The 13534-nt window shown below is 33.4% G+C and overlaps 2 non-coding genes across 2 annotated transcripts; both read left to right on the top strand.

The window, feature by feature from the left end:
• The first annotated feature begins 10333 nt into the window (after positions 1 to 10333).
• On the top strand, positions 10334 to 10405 carry LOC142871755 (small nucleolar RNA SNORD113/SNORD114 family). The gene has a single exon (XR_012919951.1). It is a non-coding gene; the product is annotated as a small nucleolar RNA SNORD113/SNORD114 family (small nucleolar RNA).
• A 1466-nt stretch (positions 10406 to 11871) lies between these two features.
• Positions 11872 to 11948, top strand: LOC142871739 (small nucleolar RNA SNORD113/SNORD114 family). The gene has a single exon (XR_012919944.1). It is a non-coding gene; the product is annotated as a small nucleolar RNA SNORD113/SNORD114 family (small nucleolar RNA).
• Positions 11949 to 13534: the final 1586 nt, after the last annotated feature.

Below are 13534 nucleotides of genomic sequence, written 5' to 3'. Positions count from 1 at the left end.
CAATTGTTGAATCTACATTGGCACATCATTATCACCCAACGTTCATGGTTTACGATAAGGTTCACTGTTTGTGTTGCCCATCCTATGGGTTTGGACAAATTTATAATGACACGTGTCCACCATTATAGTGTCATACAGAATATTTCACTGTTCTAAAAATCCTCTGTGCTCCACTTACTCACCCCTCTCTTTCCCACTACCCCCTGGCAGCCATGGATCTTTTTACTGTCTCTTTGTTGTTTTGCCTTTTCTAGAATGTCGTGTAGTTGTAATCATACTATATGCAGCCTTTTCAGAGTGTTTTTTTTTTACAAGCACTAAGCATTTAAGGTTCTTCCATGTTTCATGGCTTGCTAGCTAATTTTTTCAGGTGCTAAATAATATTCCATTGTCTTGATGTACCACAGTTGATTTATCCATTTACCTACTGAAGAACATCTTGGTGTCTTCCATGTTTTGGCAGTTTTGAATAAAACTGCTGTACACATGTGCATGCCCTGTTTTGTGTGGTCATAAATTTTCAGCTCCTTTGAGTAAATACCAAGGAGCACAATTGCTAGGTTGTTTGGTTAGAATATGTTTAGTTCTGGAAGAAACTGCCAAACTGTCTTCCAAAGTGGCCAGATCATTTAGCATTTCCACTAGCAAGGAATGAGAGTTCCAGTTGCTCCATATCCTTGCTAACATTTAATATTGTCAGTGTTCCAGATTTCAGTCAATCTGATAGGCATGTGATTCCTATTTCTATTCATCTCATTGTTTTAATTTGCATTTCTCTGTTAACATATGATATGGAACATCTTTTTAGATGCTTATTTTACATCTATATATCTTTGTTGGTCAAGTGTTTATTAAAGTCTTTGGCCTATTTTTTTAATCTGACTTGTTTTCTTACCATGGAGTTTTAAGAGTACTTTGTAAATATAATAGTACTTTATCAGGTATGTCTCTTGCCAATATTTTGTTTCCAATCTCTGGCTTGTATTTTCATTTTCTTGATAGATTCTTCACAGAGTGGAAACTTTCAATTGTAATAATGTCCAGCTTATCAATTCTTTCTTGCATGGATTATGCCTTTGATGTTGGATTTAAAAATCCATTGCCAAATCCCAGGCACCCAAAATCATCTAGATTTTCTCTTGTGTTATCTTGTAGGGGTTTTACATTGAGGTCTATGATTCTTCTTGAGTTAATTTTTGTAAGGTGTGTAAAGTTTGTATCTGGATTCACTTATTTGCACGTGGGTGTCCAGTTGTTTCAGCACCAGTTGCTCCATTGCATTGCCTTTGTACCTTTGTCAGAGATCAGTTTATTATATTTATGTGGGTCTATTTCTGGACTCTCTATTCTGTTCCATTGATTTATTTGTCTGTTCTTTTGCCAATACCACATTTCCTGCTGCTGTAGCTTTATATCTTGAATGCGGGAAATGCCAGTTCCCCAACTTTGTTCTCTTGCCATGTTGTATTTGCTATTCTGGATCTTTCATCTCTCCGTGTAAACTTTAGGATAATTTTATTGACATTACAAAATAACTTGCTAGGATTTGTATTGGGATTGCATTGAATCTATAGATCAAGTTGAGAAGAACTGACATCTTAACAATGTTGAGTCTTTCTATCCATGAACATGGGATATCTCTCCATTTGTTTAGTTCTTCTTTGATCACTTGCATCAGAGTTTTGTAGCTTTATTCATATAGACCTTATACATGTTTCTGTTATATTCATACCTAATTTATACCCAATATATTACCCAATGATTTATATTTTATTATATTTGATTTATTTGTTTATATTTATATATTATTTATATGTATTTTATATTATTTATTTGTTTTGTTATATATTATCATATATTGTTAGATTTATACCTATATTCATTTTTTGGTGGTGCTCATATAAATAGTATTGTGTTTTTAATTTAAAATTCCACCTGTTCATTGCTGGCATATTGGAAAGCAATCGACTTTTGTATATTATTAGCCTTGTATTCTGCAAACTTGTTATAATTGCTCATTTGTCCCACCAGCCTTTTTGTCGATGCTTTCAGATTTTTTATGTAGATAATCATGTCACCTGCAAACAGAGGCAGCATTATTTCTTTTTTCCCTGTCAGTATACTTTTTATTTCATTTTCTTGTCTTAAAGCATTAGCTAAAACGTCAAGGATAATGTTGAAAAGCAGTAGTAAGAGGGAATATATTTGCCTTGTTCTTGATATTAATGGGAAAGCTTTGCATTTCTTGCCATTAAGTGTTCTGTTAGCTATAGGTTTTTAGTAGATATTCCTTATCAAGTTGTGGAGGTTCACTTCTATTTCTACTTTCCTGAGTGAGAGGTTTTTTTAAATTATTATTATTAATCAATGTTGGACTTTGCCAAAATGCTTTCTTCCTGCATTTACTGATATGATCATGTTATTTATTTTCTTTTTTAGCATGCTGATGTGATGGAATTAAATTAATTGATTTTCAAATGTCAAACTAGGCTTGTATATCTAGGGCAAATTCTACTTTGTTGTGGTGTTTATTTTTTTATATATAATGTTGGATTTGATTTATTTTTTGAGGATTTTTGCATATATGTTAATGAGAGATACCAGTTTATAGTTTTTTATCTTGTAATGTCTTTTTCTGGTTGTAGTATTAGGGTAATTCTGGCCTGGTAGAATGAGTTAGGAAGTATTTACACTGTTTCTGTCTTCTGGAAGAGAATGTAGGATTGGCGTAATTTCTTTCTTAAATGTTCGAGAGAATTCACCAGTAAATTCACCTGTGCTGATGCTTTCTGTTTTGGAGGGTTATTAATTATTGATTCAATTTCTTTAAGTAAATATAGGCCTATTTAGATTGTCTTTCTTATTGTGTCAGTTTTGGCAGAATATGTCTTTCATAACCTTGAAATTCAAGAAATGATAACCATTTTTTCTAGGTTATCAAATTTGTGCATATAGAATTGCTCATAGTATTCCTTTGTTATACATTTATTTTTAAAATTAAAAAAATTTTGCATTGTAATTTATTTTAAGGGAAACAAAATGGTTATTAGGATCCAAAGAGAATCTCAAAACAGTCTTACTTTTTAAAAGTATTATATGTGCTCAAATTTACACTCAAGTTGGAGAAAGTTTTGAGACCATTTAGGTTGTTTTAAAAATAACTTTATCTTGATCTTCATGTGAAAAAACACGTTATGACTTTGTCTCATAGTTTAAGATGTGAAGGATTGGTGTTAAAGTGTTCAGTCTACAGTCAGGTGATGTGTCTATAAATTTTATTCTGGGATGTTGATATTATAGATATAATTAGTAACCATATTTAATCAAGATGTTTTCTGACACTTCTGTTAATATATTGATAAAATTTGAAGAAAGATCATACATTGTTCAGAATAGCAAGTCTTACTAAAATGTTTGCTTATTTTCTTGGTAGGTTTTTTATTACATTTAAAAGTAGTAGTTAAAATTCATTCTCTATATTTTTATACATATATATATATATATTTTTTTTTTTGAGACAGAATCTAGTTCTGTCATCCCAGGTATAGTGCAACGGCATCATCATAGCTCACCGTATCCTCAAACTCCTGGGCTTTAAGCGATCCTTTGCCTCAGCCTCCGGAGGAGTTGGGACTATAGGTGTGTGCCACCACACCTGGCTAATATTTATATTTTTAGTAGACAAAGGGTCTTGCTGTTGCTTAGGCTGGTCTTGAACTCCTGATCTGAAGCATTCTCCTTCCTTGGCCTTTCAGAATGCTAGGATCAGGCATGAGCCACTGTGCCTGGCCTAAAACTATATTTTGATTGTTTTCTGGTCTGTGTTGTATATCTAATATTCACAGGCTGTAAAAATGGTTAACAGAAAATAACTTAGTAACTTGGATGTAAGTAAATTATTAAGATAAATTAGGTAAATGAGATAAATGCTTATAAATAAAATTTTCATATAATTTGAAGTCTTAAAGTTTTGTTAAAGTTAAATAATAGACACTCATTAAATGTCTGGGTCATTTCTAGTTAACAAAAACAATATGTTATATGGAAACATGGGCTTAAAACTTATAAAAATAGTTTTTATCAAATTGATATAGGACAGACAATTCAAGATCTCTTACTTCCTGGGTCTTCACTAAGGTTTGAGGTTATAGGGAGTTGAAATTTCTGGTTAATATATGATACTACTGAGTCTCAGAAACCAGTACCCTAAAATATGGCATCTTGACGTGCTAGACTGACTAAAGAAGCCTCAGGATCTCTGATCTCTGTCGTCCATTCAGTTTCCGTGGGATCTGTAATGATGCCCCTTCCTACATTTCTGATATGAGCAATTGATATCATCTATATTCTTTTTCTTAGTTGGCTACCTGCAAGCTTTTTGATTTTATTGAACTTTTCATAGAACCCATTTTTTTTTGTTGTTACTTTCCTCTATTGATTTCCTGTTTCCAGTCTCATTGAGTTCTGTTCTGATTTTTGTTATTTTTCTCTTCTGCTTTCTTTAGACTTAATTTGCTCTTTTTGTCTTGTTTCCTAAGATGGAACCTTAAATTATGGATTTTATATCTTCATTTCTTTTTTAAAGTTAATATTTGAAATTGCCAAATCGTAATTGTGTGTATGTATGTATGTATGTATGTATACACACACACACACACACACACACACACACACACACACATCTATGGGGTACCATGTGATGTTTTGTTGTATGGATATATATCAATGTTAGATGATTAAACCAAGCTAATTAACATATATATCACTTATCTACCATTTTTATTGTGAGACATTTGAAATTTACTCTCAGTTACCTGGAAATATATAACACGTTATCATTGACTGTAGTCACCCTGTTTTGCAATAGATCTCAAAACTCATTCCTCCTGCATGTCTGAAACTTTGTACAGTGTAACCAACAAGTCTCCATTCCCTCCTGTAGCCCCACTCTGGCCTCTGGTCACCATCATCCTACTCTCCACTTCTTTGAGTTCTATGTTTTTGGACTGGACATTAAGTGACGTCACGTGGTATTTGTCTTTCTGTGCCTGGCTTATTTCACTTAGCATAATGTCCTCAGGTTGTCACAAATGTCAGGATTTCCTTCTTTTTTCTGAAAGTTATTGTGTGAATATTCCACGTTTTCTTTATTCATTCACCCATTGATGACCTTAATTTGATTCCTTACCTTGGTTGTTGTGAATAGTGCTACAGTGAACACAGAGATGCAGATATCCCTTCAACATATTGGTTTCAATTTCTTTGGAGATATTACCAGATTTGGGATTTCTGGGTGATATGGTAGCTCTATTTTTAGTTTTTTGAGAAACCTGAATACCTTTTTTTTCATAATGGCTGTACTAATTTATATTCCCAACAATGTAGAAGAAGAGTTTCCTTTTCTTTGCATCCTCATCAACACTTGTTATCTTTTTTTTTTTGATAAAAGACATTCTAACAGATGTGGAATGATATCTCATTGTGGTTTTAATTTGCATTTCTCTAATGATTAGTGGTGTTGAGAATTTTTTTCATATATCTGTTGGCCATTTATATGTCTTCTTTGGAGAAATATCTGTTCACGTCCTTTGTCTATTTTTAAATTGGGTTGTTTTCTTGTGATTGAGTTCTTAGAGTTCTTTACATATTTTGGATATTAGCACCTTATTGGATGTATGATTTGTAGATATTTTCTTCTGGCCTGTAGGTTATCTATTCATTTTGTTGTTTCCTTTGGGGTGCAGGTGGTTTTTAGCTTGTTGCCATTCCATTTGTTTATTTTTGTTTTGTTGTCTGTGTTTTGGGGGTTATATCCAAAATATCATTGTTTACATTGGTAATGGAGATTTTCCTCTATATTTTCTTTTAGTAGCTTTACAAAATCAGGTTTTATATTGAAGTCTTTAATCCATTTTGAGTTGACTTTTGTATATGGTGTGAGACAGGGATACAGTTTCATTCTTCTACACATGGATAACTAGTTTTCCCAGCACCATTTATTGACAAGACTATCTTTTCTGTATTACGTGCTCTTGGCACTTTTGTCCAAAATTTATTGTCCATAAATGTGTGAGTTTTATTTATGTGCATTTAATACTGTTCCATTGGTCAATTCATCTGTTTTAATGTCAGTACCATGCTGTTTTGTTTATAAATTCTTGATATGTTTTAAAATCAGGAAGTGTGATGCCTTCAGCTTTGTTCTTTTTGTTTAAGATTTTTTTTTTTTGTGGCTATTTAGGATCTTTTGTGGTTCCCTATGAATTTAAGGATTGTTTATTTCTTTGAACAATGACTTTGGGATTTTGATAGGGATTGTTTTGAATTTGTCAATGGATTTTGGTAGTTCAGACTTTTTAACAATACTAATTCTTCCAATCCACACACACAGGATATTTTTCCATTTATTTGTGTTTTCTTCAATTTCTTTCATCAGTGTTTTATATTTTTCACTATACAGGTCTTTCACTTCCTTGGTCAAATTTACATCAAAGTGTTTTATTGTAAATGTGATTATTTTATTAATATCTTTATCAGTTAGTTATTAGCATATGGAATCACTATTGATTTTTATATGATGATTTTGTATCTTACAAGTTTACTGCATTTGTTTATCAGTTTTCAATTTTTTGGGGTAGAATATTTTAGGTTTTCTAAATATAATATTATTTCATCAGCAAATATAGACAATTTTACTTTCTTCCTTTCCTATTAAGATGCTTTTTTATTTCTTCTTCTTCTCCTAGGCTAAATCTGCCTTTTCCCCACAGAATGACCATAGGGTAGCTGACATTTTCTAAGAAAAAAATTCTTGATAGTTAGCTTTATGGGTAAAGAACATATAGATTAATGTAAGTAATACCTTAAGTTCATGTCTTTGGTTGGGATGCTTTATTTATGAGTGTTTAGTGGTATTTCAAAGGCATCAATGTCTAAAACAGAAATAAAAATCACCAAGAATGGACCAGAGATGGGAATGTATGATGAACCAAAAATTGTTTAATGTAATTTGGTACAACTGAGGTGATTAAAAAAAGATAGTAGTTCATTTATTTTCACAAGTATTTAATATTCTATCTTATTTTCCACCACAAACGATTTAAACTTTTCCATATTGGTATGATCCTAGCTGATAACTCTTTGCAGTAGCCTCGGAGAACATGGAAGACATTGTCAGTATTGGAACATGGTGGTTTTATCACTTTCCATTGGGCCATTTTTAAAACATGGAAACATTGAATAAAATAAGATCACAGAAGGACTAATGGTGAATGTGGATTTGGTATGAAGCATGGATGTTAATTAATCACACGTGTTCTCTGAGTTCCATTGTAAAAGGAGGCTAGTCTATGGGGAAAGAAGCACTAAAAGGGAGATCTTGTTCCTGGAATTTTGTGATTATATCAATGAGTGAGAAAAAGGATAAATCATGTACTTATTAAGGAATATAATGAAACATGGATTATATTAACACTTATCTGAGACTCCCAATAAATTCATCCTCAAGACTCTTACTAATCTAGTAAGGGGTATGTGATCATTTGTACATGAGAGTCAAAATTTTTGTTCCGTGTTGGTGGTGGGTTGTTGACCGATTATTAATATTTTATAAAGAAAACGCTACAAAATGATATGGAAGTAACATTCATTGGGGATCAGGCAGGTAGGAGGGCTAGGGAAAGGATGGGTAAATTCACACCTAATGGAAGTAGTGCATGCTGTCTGGGGGATGGGCATGCTTGTAGCTTTGACTCAGGCGGTGCAAAGGCAATTTATGTGACCAAAGTGTGTGTGTTCCTGTAACATTCTGCAATTAAAAAAAAAGAAAATGAAATGTATTTACTTATATAAATAGTTGTTTAAATAAGTACATAATTTAGAGCCTAGCAGAGATCAATGATGAGAATATTAATACAATCTTATTTTTTATTTAACTGATTTTTACGAAAACAATAAAAAAAGAAGCAAGTCTGTTATTCCTGAGGGTAATGACTATGGACAGATATAAATATTTTTCAATGTTCTTGTCCAGTGCTGTGAGAGCACAAATGCTGATGTCTGTTTATATGGGAAAGAAGGCATGCTTTTATGTCTCAATTTATTTTTGAAAGTCAGCAAACCATGGGCCAATTAGGAACAAATGTTATGCTATGAGAGTATTGATTAATGTTTTTTTTTTTCCATGATAGATGTTCTAAGAAAAATTCTAGGCTATTCCATTTGTTTGAAAGACATACATAGACCTTTCCAGGTTGTAGTAATTTAGTTTCTTAGAAAAATGAGAACATGTTTTTAAAAACAGGCTTTTCTTCTCTATAGAATGACAAGCACATAGCTGGTTTTATTATCCTCTAATCACGAAGACCATAACTGTTCCTTCTGGACGAAGGCGCATAAAGACTGACGTAAGTAAACATCAGCTCCAAGGCCGACATTTCATTCTGGGCTTTGATGGTGTTCATGCACCGGAGCCCGCTAAATTATCCCGATAAACGAAATGGCTAAATAAGACATGAAGTTTAGGAATGCCAATCATGGACCGATAATGGGAATGCGTCATGAACAAAACTTTATGATTAATTCAACCACCCCGGAGAACCTCAGAGGTGGAAAGCATTTCACGTATTGTCAGATTACTTTAAATTCCCATCTAATGTTTTTGCTGCAGTTGCTTAATATATTCCTTCACTGACAAACAATTTAAGTTGTCAGCTCTTTGAGGTAGATAGCGTGTGTCAGTTTTCTCAATTGTGGGCTAAGGTGGGAGGCCCGTGGTTGTCGATTATGCCAGCATTAATAGACGACAAGTCAAGAGAGAGAGGATCAAGTAGATGCCGATCATGAGCGTGGGACTGATAGGAAGCCACGGTGCTGATGAATCCCACGCCTAAACCTGAGGTTCTTCATGACGAGTGGTCTAGTCTATATTACACTGTTGCATGAAAGGGAGCAATGAACAGATCTTTGTTCTATTTAAGCCTTTTGTTCTCAGTTTTGTGTCATTAAAGGGTATTGATTGTACAATTATCATTTGTGAAACCATGAATGGCTGGGCCAGTCGAAGGAGGTAGAAATGAATGAAGAAATAGAAGGCCAAGCCCGGATCGATGATGAGTATAGGTGGAGGACTCTGAATCAACACCCGTGATTAAGCCCTCTGTTTACTCTGAGATCTGTTACTGAATGAGAAACAGCCAATATTCTATGTAGAAATTACCTAGCAGAAGTTAGGGAAATTCAATAAACTTGTTCCTGGGCTTTTGTGGTTCAAAGATAGGAAATGTATTATTTCAGGTGAATCATGCATAAATACATAGAGAAGTGTATACAGCAAAGATAAACAGGCCTACTTGAGGTGTAATTCATTGAGTGTAGTCAAATAAGTATTATTAATATTAATGCTTGCAATAAAACGAGTATAATTATTAATCTGAAGTAAAATCTTCTTTTACATGGAGCCTATTAGTATCTTAGTTAAGAGACAATTTTTTTTTAATTTTTTTTTAATTCGTGGTTTATTGGTTTTTTTTTTTAATTAAGAAAAGGGAAGGTGTTTGCATCAGCTAGTAATCTATTATATAACTGTTTACTTACTAGTTGCTTATATAGGCAGATATTTGTAATCAGAGTTCGTATTCTTGGGTTAGGTAGCAGACTCAATAGTACTTATTAGATTATTTAAAACTAGAAGTTCAATATAGGGCTAATAAAAATTGTATTTTTGAGCAATTCTTTTATTAGTCTAGTTCTGCTTGACCATTAAAAAGACCTAAATCTATTTTAAATCTACTTTTTCCTTCCCAGAGTGAACGCAAGACAGTTGATTTAGTCATTCAGTAAAGAGTGTTATCCTGAATAAGGGGCGTAGACACTAATATAAGTAAGTCCTTTATTTCATGTTCTTGTTTTGAATGGTTGCTAAAGGTCTATATGCATAAAATAAATAAAACACTCCAAGCACGGACCAGTGATGGGAATGTGTTATGAACCACAAACTATATTTAACCTAAATTAGCACAACTGAGGTAATTTTAAAAGAAGTTATTTAACTTACTCTCAGAGCAGCGTGTTACTATTCTTTATCTTATGCCGTGGTTGATTTGCACATTCCCATACGGGCGGAGATCCTGGCTGGGTCTTTCGGGGCCGCCCGGGAGACCGCTGCTTGCTTGGTGAGTGTTTCAGAAGTGATAGAAGACGGTGGTTTCATTATTTTTCATTGAACCACCTTTGACAAGAGCCTAAAATTCCATGCTCTTGTTTTTGAGCTTTTATGATCATGTTATTTGTGAATTGATAAATCAATCAATAAATGAAAAAAAAATGTTCATCATGGGCCAATGATGAATAGCATGGGGTTTCTGAAACAATTTTGATTAAACCCGTCTGCAATTCTGAGGGCCATTATAACAAATAAAAGACACCTCATTATTCTTCATGGGAAATGAGTATACAGAACCCTGTTTCAGGGGCCTTTGTGGTTTGAGGGTATGAATTACATTATTATAATAAAATTAGCCCATGAATAAAGAATTATGCCAGTGAGTGAAGAATAAGAAAGATATGCATACACTTATATTTTAAGGCATGTAATTAAACATGGATTATTATTAAGACGATTTTGAGATTTTTAGTCCCAATAAATTAGTAGTCCAGGTTCTTATCGCTTTGGCAAGGAACATATGGTCATCTGTACACAGGACTGAATGTATTTTTGTTCTCTGTTGAGGCAGGTTGCATATTGATTATTTCATTAAGGAAAAGGATACATTTACATAAATAAATAGTTGATTGAATAATTATGTAATTGAGAGATAGCTTGGAGCAATGATGAGACTTTTATACAGCCACACTTACAATTAATGTTATCTTTTTATGCAATTATATCTAAGCAAACAAACATTAAACAAACCAGGTTGCTTACTAGATTCAACAGTGTTCATTATATTCTTTAAAACAAAAAAGTTATGTTAGTTAATAAAGAGAAAGTAGTACTCTCTCTTCCCAAGTGTTCAGGATGGGGCACAAACCAAGGCTTATGGTTAATTGATTACTACAGAGCTAGGGTTCATTGAAAACAGCTAAATGTAGACTAATTCTTTTTAAAATTTGCTTTATACACTTCAGAATGAACACATTCCACCCGACTGAGTTATCGCCTTCTGGTGAAGATGTTGCCTTTCACCTCCATGGATGAGGAGGGAAGAGATCCATGCAGGTAACGTTCAAAGTTTATCCTCTCGCTTGGGGGACTTGATCATGTGTAGTCATGGACGTAGTTCAAAGAAATAAATGGCTACATACCAGGACAGTTCGAAGGTCATGCTTTGAGCAATGTCGGAAATGCATTGTGAGTTAAGGATCAGGATTAATCCATTTCAGCACAACTGAATTCATTAAGGACAAAAAGATGAAAGGCATATATCTGCCATTTTCAGCGTGCCTTAGTATGCTCTTTTATTTTTGTGCCACAGTGGATTTAAACAGATCTCCACTGAAATTGTTTTAGACTGTTATCCCATTTGAGGGAGGACATACAAAAATGGAAAATCTTGCCTTCTCCTTAGCTGTGATATAAAATGGTAGTTCACTGTACTATCTTTAAAATATAGGCGTTAAAGAGGCCCAAGCATGGACCAGGGGCTAATATGGAATTCACGCGGGGCAAGGAAATGGATTAATTCATCTCTGCAACACTGGGGCTCGTTACACAGAGGTCCTGTAGTTCTACGGGACGTGGATTTTACAGATATATTCACATTTTCAAGGGTCTTTTTTCCTTCTAATCCATGGACAGTGGTTGTGCCATTAGTATAATGAACGAGCAGATCAAGAACAATATACCTGAATGAAAGCACAGAATACCGTGTCTGGATCAATGATGAGTATGCGTGGGGCATCTGAACCAACTACTCTGATTAAACCCTGTCTGTGACTCTGAGGTCCATTGTGTCAATGGGAAATGTGCTTATGGAGGAAATCAGACAGGCAACCAAAGTGTTCTTGGTATTTTTTGTTCGTGGGTATAGATTGTCTTATTGTAAGCAAATCAATGAATGAATAAAGAAAAGTACAAGTAAAGACAAGGAGGACTACACCTCATTCGATTAGGACAGGAAGAAATGAATCAAAGGTTATGTATGGTTAACACATTACTGAAATTTTGAGTTAAATAAACTAGACTAAGCCTTCTCCCCCTTGGAGATCATATAAATAGATACGCTCTCAATGTTCTGTGCTAGTGGTGAATTTCTGGTTGCATGTCTTATTTTTAGAAAGGGATAAAAAAATTTATGTAATTAATTGATGTTTTTAGTATAATATTTAATATATAAATAATAGCCAATATAATAAATATTTATATCAAATAACAACTTTATTAAAAATCATGCTAAACACATTAATATAAGATTATTTTTAAAAGATTATTTTAATAAATAACAATTTAATATAATTAACAATAAAGATTCAAATACTAATGTTTAGATTGTCGAAACAAGGAAAACATCTAAACATGAGCGTTGGAAATGTGAATATAATAATTACAAACCCTCTTGTATTCACTGCTTTTTGTTTAAAAAGAAAAATGCAAATGTATTTTTTGATGATTTTTGGAGTGGTAGTGAATAGATAGATGTTAGAGTGTTGCTAAGGTTTTTATCCAGTGTTCTTAGGAGGGTTCATGAATAATGGTGCTCTTATTATAAGCGAGTAAAAGAATAATTTCATATCTCAATTCATTGTTTAAACGAGGCCAAACCATGTACCAGGGAGAAGTGTAGTAATGTATGAAGGCGCATGATTAATCCTGTCTAGCCACTGAAGTCCACTTTAAGGGTCCAGTTCTTTCCTTCTATATGGAAAGGTCATATAGACCCACTCTTTAGACACACTTTGCTATTAACATTTAAATTCAAATTAATTTAAAACAAAAATTCAGTTCCTGAGTCACACTAGCCACGTGCCAAGCCACTTGTGGCCCGTGGTGCCGTGTCGGGCAGCACTGGTAGAGGACTGTTGTGCCATTATGAAAAGTTCTGTCAGTGCAGACAGGGCTCGTGTAGACAGCTGCAGGCAATATAGAATTTAGCTTTAGGTATCAGGTGGCTCTACCATTTTGTATTTTCTTTTGAAAACAGAGTAGATGATTAAACTATGCTTAGAATTATTAAATAAGTGAATAAATAAATGAATCATTAAATACATGAATTAAAGTTTGGCCCATTGGTCGGATTATGTCATAAAACAAGAATTTAAATTCATCCTATTGTGCAAAAGTTTTCCCCATGGAAAACTTATCAGCCCTTCATGCCAGGGGTACCTAGATAGATATTAATAATCAATAATAACAATTAATAATTATTAATAATTAATATTAATAACATTATAATAATCAATCTTCCCATGTTGGGTGGTAGATTCAAAGGTTTTCATTATCAGTACATGAAAAGGATAGCACTGTAGGGTTGAAGATGAAAATTTGGCATAAACCACTGTTCATGGTTAATCTAGTACTGCAAAAGTAACTTCTATT

This window comes from Microcebus murinus, chromosome 6, assembly GCF_040939455.1.
Source record: "Microcebus murinus isolate Inina chromosome 6, M.murinus_Inina_mat1.0, whole genome shotgun sequence".
Classification (NCBI taxonomy): Eukaryota; Metazoa; Chordata; class Mammalia; order Primates; family Cheirogaleidae; genus Microcebus; species Microcebus murinus.
This window is presented reverse-complemented; position numbering and strand designations above follow the sequence as displayed.